The sequence below is a fragment of the Urocampus carinirostris genome, chromosome 2 (genome assembly GCF_059441175.1).
Source record: "Urocampus carinirostris isolate Australia breed hairy pipefish chromosome 2, RoL_Ucar_1.0, whole genome shotgun sequence".
Taxonomy (NCBI): Eukaryota; Metazoa; Chordata; class Actinopteri; order Syngnathiformes; family Syngnathidae; genus Urocampus; species Urocampus carinirostris.
In genome coordinates, this window is record NC_142350.1 from 4,869,831 (window position 1) to 4,890,904 (window position 21,074).

Consider the following 21,074-nt stretch of genomic DNA (forward strand, 5'->3'; position numbering starts at 1 on the left):
TACATCCATTGGCCGGCATTCTACACCTGTCTGACAGTCGGACTCCCCGGCTCGCTAGTCTGACTCCCCGGCTCACCAGTACGACTCTCCGGCTCGCCAGTTGGACTCGTCTGCTCGCCACTCCAACTCGTCCGTCTGCCGGCCCAGCTTCTCCCTGTCCTTGCTTTTGCCTCGCCTTCAGAGGCTGAAGTGGGGCCACCCTCCTCGGGGGCATCAGCCCATTCTGGGGTGCAACGTATTTTGTTTTTGTTGGGACTTCTGGAGCCGTCCCTTGAGGGGGGGTCCTGTCAATTGGTCCCCGCCGTGTGGCGCCAGGTTCTATCACGGTTACCACGACACCCAATTGGCCCCGCCCACTGACCCCAGCTGAAACCCGTTGACAGATTGCTGCCGGACTACTTAAACGCGGTCTTGCGAGTTGCCTGCTGTCAGAGCGTCTGCGAAACTCCTGCTAGACTCTGTGTGATATGCCAAGTCCTGTGAATTTGCCTGTGTTTTGATCCAGTTTAATTTCGGCCCGATCTGTTTGATTTTTGCCCACTCCTTAGTTCTGATTTCAATCCACTTCGGCGACCATCAATCCTTGGATCGAGTGTGCGCGCATTCCTCCTCTCCCCAATAAACTGAGAGTAACGTTACGTGATTGGGTTCTCATTCCTCATTCTCATTTCTCGTTTCCTGTCCTGGTCTGTGACAAGGCTGAAGCATGCAGACAGTCAAACAGCAGGCATTTAGCAAAATTGGCCACCCAAGCGAACGGTAATGCGTCGCGATAGCTAGTAGCCTTAGCGGCTTGTAACATTGAAAATGAATACATTAATCAAATCGGATTTTGATGAAACTCAAAAGAGCCCAAAGAAATCGTGATCACCTGCGGGTGCTCCATGGATTGTAGTAGCGTCCGGGAATTGACTGTGGCGGCATCGGGAGAGAAATGTCTGGCCTAGTCCAATGGCTAGGCTAACAACGCTCTTAATACACCCCTGCGGAGGCTGTATTTTACCAACACCATTACCCATGAAATGAATGACCTGGAGCTACAATTCATCGAAACCCCCTACATTTGTGACTCTTGAATTTGAATCATCACAGAGACCTGGCTGAAGTCGAGGTTACATGATGCTATAGTGTAACTAGCGGCCTCTAAATCTCTTTAATGCTCTGAAACAAGAAGCCATCCAATTTTGTTAGACTTTTGAATCATGATAATGAAGACCATTTATTCAACTGCAATTCCGTTTTTATTTGTTGATATATGGTTGTTATTTTGTTACAGTCGTAAACTCTCAGTCGTAATGACATAATCTTGACATAAGTTAGCATGTCACTATGATTGAGTTCTTACAAACATGAAAACTAGCACAAAAATGCACTTTTCTTTTAAAATTGAAAATTGCATCAAAATTACAATACAAGTATGATAAAAATCGCATAAGATCTTTTTCCAAAATCATGTGGCCCTAGTGTGATCTTTGGCTTTCAGCTCAAAATTCTCGCAGTAGTACCCGAGGATTTCACAATGAAGGCCGTTGCTACGGCAACCTTTGCTTTGCACAGAGCATGCCATCGTTTTTCAGAGGGAGACCAGTCACACACAGCAAAAAAAAAAACCTTCCCACCCTCATAAGAGGTGTTGCATAACATGAAAACCACCTAAAATTCAACCTGACAACCCCTGGTGTACCCCAACACGGCAAACCCCCTCCTCCTCTATTTTCCCCACTTTCCCTTCATTTTGTGTGGCTTTAAAAACATAGGCTTAAATAAACCCTTCCCCCCATGACCAGACTTCTCTAGGCAGGTCTAGGAGTCACTCCCAAGGGCCCCCCCCCCCTTTTTTTTATCAACACACACACATAAAATCCAGGCCATACGGTGGCAGAGAGCCCCCTCCACCCCTCTCTATTTTCAGATTTAGAGGCAGACTGTGTTTAAATGTGCGCACCCCCTTGCCGACGCACCCTCACTCCAAAGAAGGATGTCATCACACTGTGTCCCAGCATGTTCAATTTATGAGCTGATATTGTGGTGTAAATTTGCAGAGAGCAATGCGTCATTGCAACAAATTAACCCCCCACCACCACCACCACACCCCCCACCCCATCCTCCGCACCCCCTCTTCTTGTGGTGTGCCGGCTGTAATGACACGTTAGGATTGTGGCTTGAGTGGGTTTTTTTCCCCGAGTGGGACCCGAGCGGCGCTGCATTTTGGCGTGCTATAAACAGCCCCCACGCCACATAGCTAACCGACCGAGACAGGCATAACACCGGCTCTCCCACGCCGATAAAAACCAAGTGGGGTGCGTTAGGGAGGGATCATCGAGTAAGGGGGTGGGGGATCATCGGCAGTCGCTGCCCTCGATTCAACTTCCAGGACCTGGCTAAGCGGGAACACACTAGACGTTTAGTGAAGAACTACAAAAAAATATCACGAAAAGAATCATTGCTGCACCACGCACCACTTCTGAGTAAAGTAAAAAGTAATCCATGATTTTAACTACAGATGACCTAGCCAGGCGGAGGCACACTGGCCGTTTCATGAGGAGCTGCAAAAAGAAAAAAAACATCATCAGCACACCAAGACAGTATCATTAGTGCACCACGCACGACTCCTGAAAATAATTAATAAGTAATCCCTCAAATTTGTTACCTCGCCAGGTGGGCAAAAATAAGGTCAGTTCATAAGGAGGCAGTAAACAGAACTCATCGGCAAACCACTAAAAATCATGAGCACACCACACACAGAAAAAATTGGCGCACCATAAAAAGTCATCCTAAAAAGTAATCCCACGGTTCAACTACAAACAACCTAGCTAGGCTGGGACACATTGGCTGTTTTCATATTTTTTTACTTTTGAGTAAAATAAAATGTAATCCCTTGATTCAACTACCAACTGCCTAACTAGGCTGTGACGTACAAGACATTTAATGAGGAACTGCGAAAAACAAAAATATATCGGCACACCACAAAAAATATCTGTGCACCACGTACCACTTTTGAATAAAGAAATCCCTGAATAAAGTAATCAACTACAGAAGACCTAGCAGAGCCAAAATAAACAGTTTTCTAAATAGAGCGGCCCTCTTGGATGCGACTGAAAAGGTGCAGTCATTTTCACTCCCTTTTTTAAATGGATTTTTCTTCATTTATTACGTGGCCTGTAGAGTCAGAGTGCCAAGAAACATGGCAATTTCACGCTGTGAGGGATATTATGGTCTCAGTGTGCCTTTTATACTATATTACAATACTTTTATACATTTATATTTACTCAATAATTGTGCAGTTGCGTTTTCGAGTTGTTTTCCGGAGCGAGCGTCTACAGGGTCAGGAGCATGGGTTTCCCAGGCCAAAGAACCTTTGTTTCTACCACTCCGGAAGCTCCCTTTCTGTTATCAAACAGGTGCACAGAACTCCTTTTGGTAAACCAATTGAACTCTGTCTCCACAACTTGGAGGTCACGAGTAATTTTCCGAAGACTCCTATCTGTGTGCTGTGATGTATCATTTATGCTCTCACACCACCAAGCGACCAACATTATACACTGCATTTGAATCTGATTCCTGTGCTTGCATGCCCGTATTTTACTCTATCCTCCAATCATAAATCCAAAACACAGTATAAAAAGGAGGCAATTTAGTCTGCGGGATTATTTCATCGCAATCCAAGAACGCAATTTTGCCTTGTTCCAATGTGCTTGTTTTTCTTTAATAAATGAGTTTGATGGCAACTCAAAAGTCTCTTATTTCATCTGGACATCGTTTTGAACCTTACACAAGCACTTCACCCCAAATCAGAGTATTTTCCTGACTTTGAAAACACACCATTAAAATTCAAGCTGTCTCAAGGATTTCAAGCACCTGTACGAAAAAAGGGCGCACTTTCTATGTCAAGCACTTCAAAACGAGTCCCTTTAACCAGTAGTTCCTCAGTAGACAAGTTAACCAAGCTATAAAACGGTCTAAAAGTACTCATGCTTTGGCGGTACGGCACACCATCAATTGTATTTAAGGATCAAAAACATGGAAAGTGGGATTTTTTTGGAGAGGTCATTCAATAAAAAGGTCATTTTATGCTCTAACAAACAAAAGTGGTTATCCGTTGCAGTCTCGCACCACCAATTGCATCCTTCCCCCAACCAAAAATCCACTAAACTTCTTTAACAGGGATCCAGTTACTTTTGCAAAAAAAGTGATCCTAAAATTTGTATGCAATTGCTAGCTTGACCTAACAATCCCAGCTCGCAAATTCCAATTTTCTTACTGCAAATAAACAAATATAAAAAAAATGGCAGTGAAAAATGGGTGACCTGGGGATGCGCCAACACTACTAGTGCAAAAAAGTGAGCGTAACATATTTACGACCATACTACCCTGAGAACGCCCGATAAGCAGGGACGGGCCTGGTTAGTACTGAGATGGGAGCTCGCCTGAGAATACCAGGTGCTGTAAATAGGTCATTTGGAGCATGCTCTGCTGCGACAGCACTGACTACAACAACCCCTCCATTATAGTTGGTGAAAACGAACTTCCCTTTGCAATGTCCGACCTGGGGGCCAGTTACAGCCTGTGATCAAATTTTTACTGGCGCTCATCCTCTGTAATAAAATTTATCATATGTGGCCCACCAGTTTTAAATAATTTTGTACAAAGAAAAAAAAAATCATCATTTCACCAGATGATGGCAGTAGCCCTTTGGGCACCTTGCCTTTGGCTTTATGTGAGACATTTTGCCTACCCCATTTCCGTTATGATGACTGTAAACAAAAAAAGGAAAGTTGATTGTGACGGCCGCCGCTTCCAGGACAAGTGGAAATAATCTCAGGAAGCACTGCCAGACGAAACATGCTGACTGCGAAAAGCTATCTTGAAACGAACGCTAAGAAAAGGGGAAACAACTGAAAGCTGTTTTAACGGCACAGCGGCGCTTTTTCACAAGACCCTGCGAGTCAGATGGAAATGCTACAAATGGGAGCTAAGAGTTAGCGACGCTGATCGCCATGCACTGCAAACCTTTTTCAGAATTGTCGGCTATCACACATTTTCAGCTTACCAAATCTGTCCCATATTCTGAAAACCTTGGACACCCCTATATAGATTATAAAATAATTACTATAAAATCATCGCTAAGCCGATTAATTTATCGTAGCACGCAAGTTCCAACTTAAACCTTCTTTTTTTACTGCAAATAAATGAATCTAAAAAAACTTTAATGTCAAGTCAAGTCAAGTCATCTTTATTTGTATAGCCCTAAATCACGAAGAGTCTCAAAGGGCTTCACAGATTATTACACTATATTACACAGACTATTTTTCAGCCGACGAGAAGAGTAGGTTATTCATATGCTATGGAGTAGAAGTGAGTTTTAAGCTTAGATTTAAACATTTCCACTGAGGTTGCAGATCGGATCTCAGGGGGAAGAGCATTCCACAGCACCGGTGCCCGGATGGAGAACGCTCTCGAACAAGCAGAACACTTCTTTGCTCTTGGGATCACCAGAAGACCGGCACTCTCAGATCGTAGGCTTCGGACCGGGACATAGGGGCAAATCAGATCTGAAAGATAAGAGGGAGCAAGTCCATGTATGATTTTGTACAATACTAAGAGAACCTTGAAGTCACATCTATGGCTAACTGGGAGCCAATGCAGGTTAGCCAAAATCGGTGTTATGTGATCGTACTTTTTTGTCCTAGTTAAAAGCTTCGCTGCGGCATTTTGTACCAGCTGAAGAGACTTGATTCTAGACTTCGGGAGACCAGAGAGTAGTGCATTACAGTAATCGAGACGGGAGGTAACAAACGCATGAATTATAATTTCCGCATCCGACTGAGACAGTATTGAACGGATTTTAGCAATGTTACGAAGATGGAAGAAAGCGGTTCTAGTAATTTTCTTTACATGCATTTCAAAGGATAGATCAGGGTCAAATATGACACCTAAATTTTTAACTGAGTCACTCTGTGTGATGTGACATTTGTCAATGTTCACAGCAGTTTTTGAGAATAAGTCACGGCATTTAGATGGACCAATGACTAACATTTCGGTCTTTTCAGAGTTAAGACGCAAGAAATTGAGTGACATCCACTCTTTTATCTCAATGAGGCAGGCCTCCAAATTTCCACAGTTTAGTGTGGGAGATTCCTCCAACGGAAGATATAGTTGAGTGTCATCTGCGTAGCAGTGGAAGCTGATATTGTACTTGCGAACTATATCACCTAATGGAAGCATGTAAATGCTGAAAAGAGGGGGGCCAAGCACTGAACCCTGCGGAACACCACAGGTAACATTAAAGGGCTCAGATGTCATTTCACCATATTTAACACAGTGCGTCCTATCTGAGAGGTAGGATCTGAACCATGAGAGGACGGTTCCTGAGAGACCAATCCATTTTTCCAACCGTTCTAGTAGGAAATTGTGGTGCACTGTGTCAAAAGCAGCACTAAGATCCAGCAGCAGCAAAAGTGATGAAGCGCCAGAATCCATTGCCAGTAGGAGATCATTTGTTACCTTGATCAGAGCTGTCTCAGTAGAGTGGTTAGCCCTGAATCCTGATTGCATGGATTCAAAAAGGTTATTCTCGGATATAAAATCATTCAGCTGCTGTGCCACTACTTTTTCAAGTACTTTAGAAAGGAAAGGTAGGTTTGAAACAGGTCTGTAATTACATAAGATTTCTGGATCAAGGTTGGGTCGTTTCAGTGTGGGTTTAATAACGGCGGACTTAAAAGCTGCTGGAACTACACCTGAGGAGAGTGATATGTTTATAATATTTAGAACTGAAGGTCCAAGGACGCCAAAAAGACTTTTAATAAGTGAACCTGGGAGCGGGTCGAACTGGCAAGTTGTCGGTTTGGCCGCATTCACCACCTGTTTGAGATCATCAAGTGACAGTTCACTAAAACCGGACCATTTCCCAGGACAGCCACCCTGTCGTGCATCTGTAGATTTCAGCCCTTTAATATGTGTGGTATTAATAATTTCTTTAGCAATTTCTTCCTGTATGCATTGAATCTTCTTAGTAAAGAAGACCATTAAGTCATGAGCAGAGTGCGTCGAACTATCTGCGATAGTCTGTTGCCTTGTAAGCGATGCTACAGTGTCAAAAAGGGCTTTGGGATTGTTCTTTTGAGACGCAATCACCTTCGAAAGGTAGGCCGATTTTGCAGAGGCAAAGGCCGCTTTATACTTTTAACAACCGGTCACACCAGGTTTGATGGGAAAACTCAAGCTTGGTAGCGCGCCATTTTCTTTCCAATTTCCAGCATTCTTGTTTAAGGGTTCTAGTTTCATCAGTAAACCAAGGCGTGCATCTTTTAGGACGTGATTTTAGCTTTATGGGCGCTATTGAATCCAGGACACTAGTCAGGGTGGTATTGAACTCATTCATGAGTGAGTCAATCGAGGCATTGTATGAAGGAAAGGACGCAACTGCTCCAGGAAGGAGTTCAAAGAGCTCAGAAACTGTGCCAGTGCTTATATTGCGTCCGCTAAATCCTTCAGCTTTTTTAACACTACATTTAGCTAGCACCTCAAATGTAACTAAATAATGATCCGAGATAACGGTAGTACACGGTAACACCATAATGTTTGAGGTTAAAACTCCTCGAGTCAGAATCAAGTCTAGCGTGTTCCCATCTTTATGGGTTGGCAAATCAACCAGTTGATTAAAACCAAATGCATCAATTAGAGACTTAAACGCAATAGTAAGTGAACTGAGTGGGGAGTTCATATGAATGTTAAAGTCCCCCATAATTATAATTTTGTCTGCATAGGTTACTAGTTCAGACAACAGTTCAGCAAATTCGTCTAAGAAAGTTGTGTATGGCCCAGGTGCGCGATAGATAGTTATTACATAAATTGACAATAGAGAGGACCGCATCACAAGAGCCTCAAACGCCTTGTAATTATTAGAGGTACGAGGATTAAATTTGAGCGATTTTTCAGAAATGAGCGCGACACCGCCACCCTTTTTCAACGTGCGTGCTACATGGCTACTCGCGTAGTGAGGGGGTGAAGCATAATTTAGCGCTAAATACTCATCCGGGCGTAACCAAGTTTCACAAAGTCCCATACAGTTAAGTTTATAATCACGAATAATGTTATCAACAAGTAAAGCTTTAGGAGCAAGCGATCTAATAAAAGACCAAATTTTAGCTTTGCTGAATCATTTGACTTAGCTGAAATCTTTGTAGTCTTTGTAGAGATCTTCAAAAGATGCCGCCGTTGTGGCTTTTCGTGTGCGCTGAGTGTAAAGCTTCGGTTGTCCGGCGAGGAATGAATGGTGGAATTAGTTACATCCTCGCGTCCTTCTTGCTCCTTAGACTTCGCACGCTTCACACATCTACCTGCACGACAACCACGCTTCTGTTTTCTGTCCTTACGGCGCCGTTGTCGTCGTTTATTAGGAGGAATAGCTGTCCACAAGGATGCCGGATCTCTTTGAAGTTCGCTCGGTATATCATAGGCGGTATAAAAAGTGCCCGAAAAGTCGAAATTTAGACGCCCACCCAACCGAATAAGTTTGTCCCTACTGTAAGTATTTTTGGCCACACGTGTGTCCAAAAGTGAAAGCAAAAAAGACAAGAGAACGGCAATAAATAGAAGATTAGCTGGAGAGCAACTAGCCGCATGCATGCATCCATGCGCCGCCATGTTGAAAGTCAATCGAGTGACCAAAACAAAGTGAGCCTCAAATTTGTATGCTATTGCTAGCTTACACTTCCTTTTTTTTGCCGCAAATAAATGAACCGAGAGAAACTGCCGCGGAAAACGAGTGACCATAAGTAGTGCCGACGCTAATAGTGATCCTAATATTTTGATGCTATTGGTAAGTGGATGAACCGATCCCATTTCGCAAGTTGCAACTTGAACTTTGTTGTTGCTAGCGTTGCGTGCGAACAAAAAGCACGTCCGATAGCTGAAGGTGGTGTGAGGCCCCGGGGCCCGTCCAGGTGTTGCGGCAGAGCCCAGGTGTGTCCTCCGAGGCGTTGAAAAAGCGATCTGGAGTAGCGCGGCTCCATTTACACAAACCAGAGCTGACGCGTTGTGCTTTGGTGCCGTCGTTTTGTCACAGAAAAAGAAAACGAAGGCCAGACCCTGACTCAAAGGGATTACATTTCAAGAACTGCCCATCCCCCACCCCCCAAAACGACCCATTTTTGACCGAAGATGATATCATTTTAAATTCCTACAATTTATTTTGGAAATTTGTCAAGTAAGACAGGTAACGCTTAAAATGAGCAATTTTCATGATTTTATTATTCTGTTCAAAATATTTGTGAAAATCTGGATAATTTTCCAATAGAACAATTTATTTGAAGAACTATTTGTCGCAAAATAAAAAGCAATCGTTAAAATGAGCGAATATTTTTGCAATTATTCTAAAAATATTTTACTCTATTAGGATAATTTTAAATACGATTTTTCCTAATTTACAATTTATGTTACGAACCATTATAGCAAATGTGCAAATAATTAAAAAAATATATATGTTATTCATACTATTTTAAAACATGAATAAAAAAGCATTGATATCTAATTAAATGATAGTTTATTAGTATATTATTATTTAATTTTAAGTTTTGCTATAAAATGCTACTTGAAATGGGCATTTTTATGATGTCATAATTCTAAAATACATTTAAAATATTCGAGGAATTATCTGAATTTAAAGCCTTATTTTTCCTGTTTTACTATTGTTACTATTCATAGCAAAAAAATGTTAAAAAGCACAAATCATGTTGTAATTACTTATAAGGCATGCATTTAAAACAAATTTATAAATATTAGTATTATTATTAGTTAAGATATAACATAATTTTACCCATTTAAAGTTTTTTTAGAAGTATTTTTGTAAACAAATCAAAATGAGTAAATATTAGACATACATACATGAATGAATGAATGAATGAAAACTTTATTTCGAACATTAAAACAAAAACAGGACAAAAACAATGACTTAACAACAAAAATCATGTTAACATAACATGTTCGAAAAGGGGTAGTTAGAAGCAGATGCTTATTTTCCCTACCCCTTTATCTTCCCTATTAAATACATTTTACAAATCCTCCTTTCCTCTTGTGTCTAATATAACAAAATCTCATGGATATACTTATTACATAGGTCAGATATCAATAATTATAATAATTACAATTATCACATATTTTATACACTGATCTTCGTAATACCCATCCCTCAGCGTCATAATGCGCCTAGTTACCAAATGTCACTGCGGCACCAATGATAATAACAACAACAATTTTGTAGATAATAATGTTTTCTGGCACTATGTTTTTGTTGACCTTAAATAACAGTTATGAAGTGAAAAATTTTATTAAATCATCTAATTTTAATAATTTGGACTGCATCAATAAAATATTAGTATGATCCCAATATCCTACCCTGTGTATGGTTCTTATTGCACGTTTTTGAAGGATAAAATACATTTAGAATGATCATAAATACTGCTAGTATCATAAATACTATTATGATTAGATTATTCTTTGAAATATAAAGATGATGATTTTTCTATTTGATAATCTATTTGAGGACTTTTGGGAAAATAAGAAATAAAACAATACTTACAATATTCCTGCTAGTATTATTTCAAAACATTATTTAAAATCTTAAAATAATTCCCACATTTGAAATAAGACTAGATGATACTTAAAATGTGAAAAGATTTCTGCTATTATTTCATCATATGTATTCGAAAGCATATAAATTATTTTGCTGTTTTCTTTTTTAAATCATAAAAGTTGTATAAAAAACATAATTTCAAAATGTGTATTGATTTTTTTCTTATTTTATAATATATATATATTAAAAAAAGTAAGGAAGCCTTTTCTATTTTACTACTACTAATAATAATAATAATAATACAATCTTAAGAAGGAAAAACAAGTTACACTTATAGTATTACGTAACTTTTACAAATGTTTAAGTATTTTATTTAATATTTTGGTTCAAATATTAAACATTAACAACATTACATGATTTCAAAATGTAGTTTAAAAGAAATATTTCATTTTATATTATATATTTAAAACATAAAAATGCCTTTTTCATTTTACTAGGAAAAAAAGGAAAACAGTACAAGAGAGTTGAAATATTATGTATTTTTTTAATAAATAAAAATGAGTTAAATACGAGTTGTTTTAATTGCTAATGTTAGTTTCTTTGGGTAAACTATAAATAATTCGAAAAATTATAGAATTTGAAAAGTCAAGTCGAGTCATATTCATTTATACAAGCCTTAATCACAAAAAGAGCCCTTTTCATTTTATTTAAGGTGAAAACAATATACTGTAATACAATTGTTTAAAAGAACATATTTGAAATAATCAAAATGATTGATTTTATTTTTTTCAGAGCAAGGAGAATTTTCACACCCAAACCAATTTTCTTTGCATTGATTTCTTTGACCCAAAAACAACTTGCATCAAAAACTAAACCTCATAAAGCAAACAATGTAAAGGTTCGGGTGTGGCGGAGGAGGCCCTTTTTCCTGCCCACGCCTCGTAAAGTGCCCGTCGAGTCATGCCGACTCTGTGAAAAGGAACGCCAGCCCTGGAGTGGGAAGGAGCTGGGAGACCCTCCTGAGGAAATAAACGCTGCCTCTTTATTGTCTGTAGCGCTTTTTTTCTCTGCAGTAAATCCCCGAGCCAATCTGCGGTGACCTCCCGCTACCCTGCCGCCATCTTTGGCTCTTTTCGGCGCTCGCTAACCGGCCTGGACGTTAGCCAGCATGACTGCTAGCGTGTGTGCGCGCACGAGAGTGGGTTAGGAGGTGATAAGACACCTGCCGCCTTTAGCAGAGATTAGCACAGATAGCCTGCTGGGCACGCTTTGAATTGGAAGGTAACCTCATGATCTTGTCCAGAGGTCTCCAACATGGTGCCCACGGGCACCACGGTGCCCCTTGAGGACGGCTGAGGTGCCCGTGGATATGTTCTAAAAATAGCTCCCCAGTGCTGGGTCAATGTGATTTTCTAGCAAACATTTGTGTTTTTTTGTTGGGTGACTAAGTATTTTTAACCCCTATTTTTTATAATTAACCTGGTAATTACATAGTAACAGCATAGTATTAACATGATAAGGACCAATTAAGCATTTGCCTCTTTCTATTCGTTTTTGGACAAGTTATGTTCACATTGTTTTTATTTTTTGACTTGTTTTGTTTTATTTATTTTTTCTCATGTTCGAAATAAAGATTCATTCATTCATACAGAAGTCATAAATAATTTAAAATATTTTTCATTTTTATCTATTTTATTTTTCTGGGAAAATGAGATAAATATTTGAAATTACCAATAATTTTCGATATGATGAGCAGATATTTATATTAATCTATATTTTACCTTGTTGTAAAAAAAATTTGAAAAAAAATAAGTCTGGCGAGCTTAACACTGCTAGAATTTCTTATTTTGCTCTACCTTGAATGTATTTTCAGTCAAAATTTGAAATACGTGTGTAAAATGACCAACATTTTCTGACATGATGGACAGATTTTTGTGTGCTGTACTGAATTACAATTGTATAATATACAATTATATGTGAACTGTTTGACTATGATGTGACAACATTTAAGCAGTACGATCAGAAAAATGATTAACTAAATTTAAAAAGAAAAATTGACCTATAATTATGTATAAATAACAAATAAAATACTGAAAAGACTCTGACATCCGCTAGATATTGTAGCTCATTTAAAAAAATATCTTTTTTTTTATAACAAAAATACAGGGAGTGCAGAATTATTAGGCAAATGAGTATTTTGACCACATCATCCTCTTTATGCATGTTGTCTTACTCCAAGCTGTATAGGCTCGAAAGCCTACTACCAATTAAGCATATCAGGTGATGTGCATCTCTGTAATGAGAAGGGGTGTGGTCTAATGACATCAACACCCTATATCAGGTGTGCATAATTATTAGGCAACTTCCTTTCCTTTGGCAAAATGGGTCAGAAGAGGGACTTGACAGGCTCTGAAAAGTCAAAAATAGTGAGATATCTTGCAGAGGGATGCAGCACTCTTAAAATTGCCAAGCTTCTGAAGCGTGATCATCGAACAATCAAGCGTTACATTCAAAATAGTCAACAGGGTCGCAAGAAGCGTGTAGAAAAACCAAGGCGCAAAATAACTGCCCGTGAACTGAGAAAAGTCAAGCGTACAGCTGCCAAGATGCCACTTGCCACCAGTTTTGCCATATTTCAGAGCTGCAACATCACTGGATTGCCCAAAAGCACAAGGTGTGCAATACTCAGAGACATGGCCAAGGTAAGAAAGGCTGAAAAACGACCACCACTGAACAAGACACACAAGCTGAAACGTCAAGACTGGGCCAAGAAAAATCTCAAGACGGATTTTTCTAAGGTTTTATGGACTGATGAAATGAGAGTGAGTCTTGATGGGCCAGATGGATGGGCCCGTGGCTGGATCGGTAAAGGGCAGAGAGCTCCAGTCCGCCTCAGACGCCAGCAAGGTGGAGGTGGGGTACTGGTATGGGCTGGTATCATTAAAGATGAGCTTGTGGGGCCTTTTCAGGTTGAGGATGGACTCAAGCTCAACTCCCAGTCCTACTGCCAGTTTCTGGAAGACACATTCTTCAAGCAGTGGTACAGGAAGAAGTCCGCATCCTTCAAGAAAAACATGATTTTCATGCAGGACAATGCTCCATCACACGCATCCAAGTACTCCACAGCGTGGCTGGCAAGAAAGGGTCTAAAAGAAGAAAAACTAATGACATGGCCTCCTTGTTCACCTGATCTGAACCCCATAGAGAACCTGTGGTCCCTCATCAAATGTGAGATTTACAAGGAGGGAAAACAGTACACCTCTCTGAACAGTGTCTGGGAGGCTGTGGTTGCTGCTGCACGCAATGTTGATCGTGAACAGATCAAAGCACTGACAGAATCCATGGATGGCAGGCTTTTGAGTGTCCTTGCAAAGAAAGGTGGCTATATTGGTCACTGATTTGTTTTTGTTTTGTTTTTGAATGTCAGAAATGTATATTTGTGAATGTTGAGCTGTTATATTGGTTTCCCTGATGAAAATAAATAATTGAAATGGGTATACATTTGTTTTTTGTTAAGTTGCCTAATAATTATGCACAGTAATAGTCACCTGCACACACAGATATCCTCCTAAAATAGCTAAAACTAAAAAAGCCCCACTCCAACTTCCAAAATATTCAGCTTTGATATTAATGAGACTTTTGGGTTCATTAAGAACATGGTTGTTGTTCAATAATAAAATTAATCCTCAAAAATACAACTTGCCTAATAATTCTGCACTCCCTGTACAGTTATAGTATTTTTCTTATTTTATTAAAAATGTAAGTTACAATAAATAAACTAAGTTAAGTGAGCAAATGATACTGCAGATTAAGTTTTGTTATTTTTCTTAATTTTTACGATTGGGGGGGGTGATTTTTAAGGGTTATTGTTCTATCTTCTTTATTAATTATCCATTATCCGTTATCGGTCAGTTCATAATACGCTACAAAGCCTAGGAGCCGGGACTCTTACTCTCAGCCAAAAGGCCAAGCTAAGGTCCAAGCCTTAAAGCCTTGCTGCGATCATTGCGAATGCACCGTTCCCGGAGGTACTGCAATACTGGGCCGATGCGTGGAGTGGACAGAGCAAGCTCTTATTCCATCTCCGGATTGCAAAAATCAAAGATCATGGCAGTATACAAATTTGGAACCACAGTTGACATCTATTGATCACCTCATGATCATGGTGTCTCCCCTGCCAGGTAAGTACTCAGTTCATCGGGCACCCCCGCGACCCTACCGAGGATAAGCGGTGCAGATAAGGGATGGATGGATGGTCCTGCATACATATCAGTGTGCCCTATGGTATAGGGCAGGTACAAGCATACAAAACATTTTTTTAAAAATAAGTATAAGCCAGTTTTTAAAATCGCGAGTAATCACATCATCTCGGGTCGCGCCGTTGGAAAAATGTAAAGAAGAAACGGCGACAACGGGCAAGTGGGCTCGAAAATGACATCATCCGTTAACCAGCATCAACGTTATCAAATTTCCCAACGCGTCTTATCTCCCGGCGGTGAATTAAAATGCCTGTTAAGTGGCTGGCGCCCAAACTTCAAGCGGAGACGTTCAAAAATCAGAAACCCGCCGTCAGTTCCCTCCCCCCATCCCGTCAGCTTTGATCTACATTTCAGACGATAAATGAGACCAGGGCAAAAAAAATGTGTTTGTAACCCTTGTTAAAATGTGAGTTATGGAAAGTCAGTTAGAAATAAAGAAAAAAGATAAATCGACGTTTAAACGAGATGTTAAAATTTGATAGAAAACACACTGTAGTAAATGTTCAATCATACAAGGTTATAAAATAAAATGAGTAATTTTGGTAACCGGACACCAATTTGTTTTGCCCGTTTCAAAGTTTTCCAAAGTTTTGACTCCACCCGGTGAGGTGGGATTCACAATGGACGAAAAACCCGAACTACACAACGGTTGTTTTCCCCCTTATAATCCCTTGAATTTTTGGAAATCTTGGTAATCCGAGAGGCCAGCAAGCAAAACCAGGAATCCAACAAGGATTTGATTCATCATAGAGCTCCAAATCAAGATCCCAGAAGGAATTAGATGATGTCTTTGCTCTTGGCTGTGCACTGCTGAACTTTAAAAACTACCTCATAGCACATACATATGGAGTTGGGATTCCCTAAACGGGAGGACATCAAAACAGTGTTTTCTTTACCTATTTGATAAACTCTCTTGTCATTCCTTTGAGTTGTCATTGAGATTTAAAGTGTATTATAGTGTGACTTCACAAATATATCTGTGATTTTTTAATCTTGGCTGTGCATTTTATCATGACCTATTGTTTTTAAATATTTAGTAAATCGAGAATATATTTGTTTATAGAGACAAATCTCTCCCCATATACTATACATGTTAAGTAAAAATGACAGGAATACGCAGTTTACGGCTTTAGTTGCAGCGATTTCTTTACATTACAATTTACCACTAGGAAACGCCACCTTACTTTTTGCATGGCCCACAATAAACGTCTATATGTGATTAGTAATCCTTTCACTAGTACACATTCCATAGTGCCCTGTTTAGGTGTAGTATCCGTCCGTCCTCTTGGGTGCAACCCGAAGGGTCGACGATGCTTCATAGGACAATCCCGTACAAACTAAGGGCAGCTGCTGTTGATCACAGGGGAAGACATGCAATGGAAAAGTGAATCCACCAGAGAGCAGTGTAGGCGTAATTTTTAATGGGACTAATTTGGAAACATTGCGACAATTTTAAAAAGTTAGAAGCACTTCACCCAAAATGTTGGATACCCTCCGAGTAAGAGTGTTCCTCTTAATTTATGTCAAATGTTGTCTATTGTCTTGTCCATTGTTATTCAATTGCCTGCTACTGTTCAAATTAAGTTTGACTCTGGTGTTTCTTCTATTAATCCTACCACACAGTAAACCTAGATCTAGTCCAGTAGCTTTCCTTCCCTCTGCCTAACAGTATATGTGCTACACGTTTCACCTTTCACATCGAGTTTACGGTACAAAGCGTAATCGGCTGTCCAGCCCTGAAGGACGTTAGCGCGTTAGCTCATAGCGTGTTTGAGCGAGCAGCTGCACGACGAAGCCGGTTTTTCCACGTGACCGTCTAGTGCCAAATGAACTGGTTCGGAAGCTGCGAGACCACAACACACATAAACAGAAATGAATATATAATTGGACGGCGCTATGGGCCGACTTTGAGGTATGGGAGTTGGGGGTCGTGCAGAGGCGGATGCATGCCCGTAGCAGCCAGCTGTTACACTAATCTGACAATCCATCGGGATTAAGTCTCATCACTTTACAGTATCGCTGAAAAAAAAAGAAAAATAATCAAGCAGACACTAATAAAAATCCACTTTCGGAAATCCCAGTGCTTCCGTAGGAGTGCTGATACAGAATTAAAAATGTAATATTAAGGTGAATGTATTCAATTGTATGCCATTGTATGCAACGAGATTAGACATAGCGCTCCAGAGTAAACATTAAATAATCTAAAAAGAAAACTGACATAAAAGACGATCAGGATAGTATACGAAAATATTTACAACGTAGTGCCTAGAGACTGGCCTAAGGTATGAAAATACTGCAATGAAAAAAGTAGTGCATCATAAAAATAGTCCATGTTTCCGTAGTGCAGTGGTTAGCAAGTGGTTGTTTTAATACACCTAGTAAAAAGTTAATATTGAGTTTATATTATAGTCAATGTATTACTTTATGTTTTCATGTCTATTTTCAACATGAATCATACAAAAAGCAATGTCAGCATATTTACATGTTTATGTTCACTTCTGTAAATGAGGGTGCTTTATGTTAGCGTGTATCAGCGTGAAATGCAGTTTTTTTAAGTTTATAAGCTCTCAATATGTAAATCGTTGTTTTTGTTTCTGTTCTCATAGTACAGCGTAAGATTTAAACGTCAGTATATTTGCATTTGTTTGTGTTATATTATTATCGTCCCGACAGCCACTGTCGTGAAAGTGCGGACGCTTTATGTTAGGTGTATAGCAGATGGACACCTGTTTCTGTTCAATCATCGTGTCTTAATGTGTGTCGTACAATTTCTCTGATTTAAAAAATAAATAGTGAGACATTTCTTCTACCTTGTGTCTTAAACATCCCGGATTTCTGTTAGGGAGAACAAAACTAAGCGCACGAATACAGACCCTCGACGATGACGTTTAATATATCGGAAGACTTTCGAATAGGGGTAAGGAAGATCGATCCAAATATCTATACTAAGGAAGCAATTGGATCGGCTTAATACTATTGTCCTGAGATTGATTGGGGGTTTGTGTGGATTCCGCGTTTCCGACAGGCCGGCCTCCGCGCGGAGCGCCGGACCCGCTCGGCTTGTCGCGGTGTCGTGCGTATCGCGCCCAAAAGTACCCTCGCCGCGGGTTAGGGGCTTGCTCGCGAATAATAAGGATGAGCGGTGCATATAATGAGATGAGATTTATTTTTTTTTCTTTTTGAAGGGGTGTCGCTACTTCGCAGATTTTCACTTTTTGCGGGTGGCTTTGCTCCCCATTAAACGGGTCTAAAAAATAATAATTTAATAAAAAAAACAAAAAACAAAACTTGGTGGTTTTGGTCCCCATTAACCGCGATAACCGGGGTCTTACTGTATAAGTTAACTATATATAACCTATTCCAGGGGTCAGCAACCTTTTCGGTGTGAAGTGCCACTTTCAAATTTCCTTGTAAATCAGTGTGCGCTTCTTTAAAATATTCGCCATCAGTAAATGGTTTTCTGTGCTTTGCTATGCAGTGAGCAATGTGATAGCAGTGACAAAGGTTGTCAGGGTCTGTGTTTGTTTACTGTACCTGGACACAGCACGTTTTAATGTCTCCGACTTGAATTCATGTTCTTGTTTTGTCTTGTAATAGATAGATAGATAGAGATAGATAGATAGATACTTTATTTATCCCCTCAGGGAAATTCACATTTCCAGCAGCATCCCTGTGCTGAGAACAATACAATAATAAAGCAAAAAGAATACAATATACAAATACAAAAACAATGTGATGTGCTAATACCCACTGTAGCGTGTTATATAGAGTATCTAGATAGTGCTACACAGAATACACATTGCAATAAAATACAGTAATATGCAATGAAGGGGGTGTGGTTTAATGTGGGCCTTTACTCCACCGGGTGGAGGAAAAGAGCCAAATTGCATGAGGAAGAAAAGATCTCTTCAGTCTGTCCGTGGTACAAGACTGTGACAGCAGTCTGTCGCTGAAGCTGCTCTTCTGTCTGGATATAGTGCTGTGTAGTGGATGTGATGAATTGTCCATGATTGACCGCAGCTTTTCCAGTGCCCGTCTCTCAGCTACTGTTGTCAGGCAGTCCAGCTCTGTGCCCACAACAGAGCTCACTTTCCTCACCAGTTTATTGAGACGAGAGGCATCCTTCTTGACGCTGCCTCCCCAACACGCTGCCGCATTGAAGAGGGCGCTTGCCACAACAGTCTCGTGGAATATTTTCAGGAGCTTTTTGCAAATGTTGAAGGATGCCAGCCTTCTGAGGAAATAAAGTCGCCTTTGACCTTTTCTACATAGAGCTTCTGTGTTGGCAGTCCAGTCCAGTTTGTTGTCCAGCTGCACACCCAGGTATTTGTAGGTCTGGACAAATGACGTTTAACACTTGATGCGCGAGGTACAACGCTTTCAGGGCATAATGCACAAAACAGCACGGTCATTTTTTGCACAAAGCCCCAGTCATCTGTACACGCTGGCTGGAAAGAACGCAATGTTTTCGCTCGAGGAACCGTCATGATTCGTACATTTATTGCGCGCGTGTGTTTCGTTAAAACACGGATATCTCCTCTGCGAGGTGCCGCGCAATCACACACTGACAAAAAACCCGCGTAAAGCCTAACGTAAAGCCTCGAAATGACACGGCGTACAACTGAAAATGTCTAAATTTCAAGTAAAAATGTGTATTTTTAAAAATAATCATTAGTATTTTTATTATTTTGCCGTCCGCTCGCGTACCACTGGTTAACCTCTTGTGTGCCACTGCTGGCATGCGTGTCATAGGTTGCCAACCCCTGACCTATTTAATGATGACATTTCCATGCAACATTTATCTGTATCACATCAGTACCGATTGATACTACCATATATACAGGGAGTGCAGAATTATTAGGCAAATGAGTATTTTGACCACATCATCCTCTTTATGCATGTTGTCTTACTCCAAGCTGTATAGGCTCGAAAGCCTACTACCAATTAAGCATATCAGGTGATGTGCATCTCTGTAATGAGAAGGGGTGTGCTCTAATGACATCAACACCCTATATCAGGTGTGCATAATTATTAGGCAACTTCCTTTCCTTTGGCAAAATGGGTCAGAAGAGGGACTTGACAGGCTCTGAAAAGTCAAAAATAGTGAGATATCTTGCAGAGGGATGCAGCACTCTTAAAATTGCCAAGCTTCTGAAGCGTGATCATCGAACAATCAAGCGTTACATTCAAAATAGTCAACAGGGTCGCAAGAAGCGTGTAGAAAAACCAAGGCGCAAAATAACTGCCCGTGAACTGAGAAAAGTCAAGCGTACAACTGCCAAGATGCCACTTGCCACCAGTTTTGCCATATTTCAGAGCTGCAACATCACTGGAGTGCCCAAAAGCACAAGGTGTGCAATACTCAGAGACATGGCCAAGGTAAGAAAGGCTGAAAAACGACCACCACTGAACAAGACACACAAGCTGAAACGTCAAGACTGGGCCAAGAAAAATCTCAAGACGGATTTTTCTAAGGTTTTATGGACTGATGAAATGAGAGTGAGTCTTGATGGGCCAGATGGATGGGCCCGTGGCTGGATCGGTAAAGGGCAGAGAGCTCCAGTCCGCCTCAGACGCCAGCAAGGTGGAGGTGGGGTACTGGTATGGGCTGGTATCATCAAAGATGAGCTTGTGGGGCCTTTTCGGGTTGAGGATGGACTCAAGCTCAACTCCCAGTCCTACTGCCAGTTTCTGGAAGACACCTTCTTCAAGCAGTGGTACAGGAAGAAGTCCGCATCCTTCAAGAAAAACATGATTTTCATGCAGGACAACGCTCCATCACACGCATCCAAGTACTCCACAGCGTGGCTGGCAAGAAAGGGTCTAAAAGAAGAAAAACTAATGACATGGCCTCCTTGTTCACCTGATCTGAACCCCATAGAGAACCTGTGGTCCCTCATCAAATGTGAGATTTACAAGGAGGGAAAACAGTACACCTCTCTGAACAGTGTCTGGGAGGCTGTGGTTGCTGCTGCACGCAATGTTGATCGTGAACAGATCAAAGCACTGACAGAATCCATGGATGGCAGGCTTTTGAGTGTCCTTGCAAAGAAAGGTGGCTATATTGGTCACTGATTTGTTTTTGTTTTGTTTTTGAATGTCAGAAATGTATATTTGTGAATGTTAAGCTGTTATATTGGTTTCCCTGATGAAAATAAATAATTGAAATGGGTATACATTTGTTTTTTGTTAAGTTGCCTAATAATTATGCACAGTAATAGTCACCTGCACACACAGAT

General features: G+C 40.4%; 1 protein-coding gene and 1 pseudogene across 2 annotated transcripts in view; both read right to left on the minus strand.

Moving 5' to 3' along the window:
* The window catches only part of sdc3 (syndecan 3), a 68,221-nt gene that overhangs the window by 21,790 nt on the left and 25,357 nt on the right, over positions 1–21,074 (minus strand). The gene's annotated exons all lie outside the window — the stretch shown is intronic.
* LOC148370744 (U2 spliceosomal RNA) lies at positions 14,590–14,679 on the minus strand (annotated as a pseudogene).